Source organism: Solanum tuberosum, unplaced genomic scaffold, assembly GCF_000226075.1.
Source record: "Solanum tuberosum cultivar DM 1-3 516 R44 unplaced genomic scaffold, SolTub_3.0 scf00590, whole genome shotgun sequence".
NCBI lineage: Eukaryota > Viridiplantae > Streptophyta > Magnoliopsida > Solanales > Solanaceae > Solanum > Solanum tuberosum.
In genome coordinates, this window is record NW_006239503.1 from 516 (window position 1) to 1519 (window position 1004).

A 1004-nucleotide genomic window follows, 5' to 3' on the forward strand; every position below is an offset into this window, starting at 1 on the left:
TTTATTTATGAACTTTTGCTTATAGTAGTACCCTGAAGCTGTTAATAATACTCCCTCAATTGAAATGGACGAAGAGACCAGTAAATTGAGGCTCAGATCTGTGTTACGCTCGAGCAAAAAGAGGGTCAAACCACGCCATGGCTGCATAAAACAGTATGCCCCGCCAAGATACAGATCGGATAACCTCAAATGCTCAATTAATCAGCTCAAAAGGGAATAAAAAGTGACAAAAATCATCATCGCCTCTATAAAGACACCAATTATACTCACCCCCACCAGCAACACTGAATGCTCAGGCAGAAGTATAAAGAAAAAATAAAGAGAAAAAGAGTTGAAAGGTCATAGAAACCCATTTCAAACAAAGCTGATAATTATATATTCCCTCTGTTCAAAATTGATAAAAGGGTTGTTGGAATTCTTACATTAATGGAGAAATCATCGGCTGATATAGAGAGTGGCAACCACCCTTCCAATGAGAAATCCTTAAACTCTCTTTAAGCCTCATTCTTTCCCTTTTGAGCTTTTTAAAAACCTGTAAGAGTTACATTCTATGTATTTTCTGAAGTGCTGTTAAATTTTATTTCCATAATACTTGTGATCTTGTGAGTCATTTTCCTTTTATGATCTATTTTCAGAAAACGATAACATACCCAAATATTATAAACATACCCAAATACTTTTGTGAAATAGTTTCTTAAAACAGGGGTGAAATGAAGAAAGGGGTGAAATTTTCAGCAAATTTAAAGCATTGAGACCACAATGACATCTTCTTGCATACAATTTTTCAAGTGAATCGATAGAGGATTCAAACATTGTTTCGAAATTTTTGTCTACTTCGAAACCCTAGCAGTGAAATGAACAAAGGGGTGAAATCAACTTTGAAATGGAATGGAGTCCATGAGAGGAAATCTGAAACCCTAGGTGAAATTGTATATTAGAGAGAAGAGGGGAAATGTATTTTAGAGAAATGAGAGGTCAAATTGTATGTCCCAAAAGAAATGAGA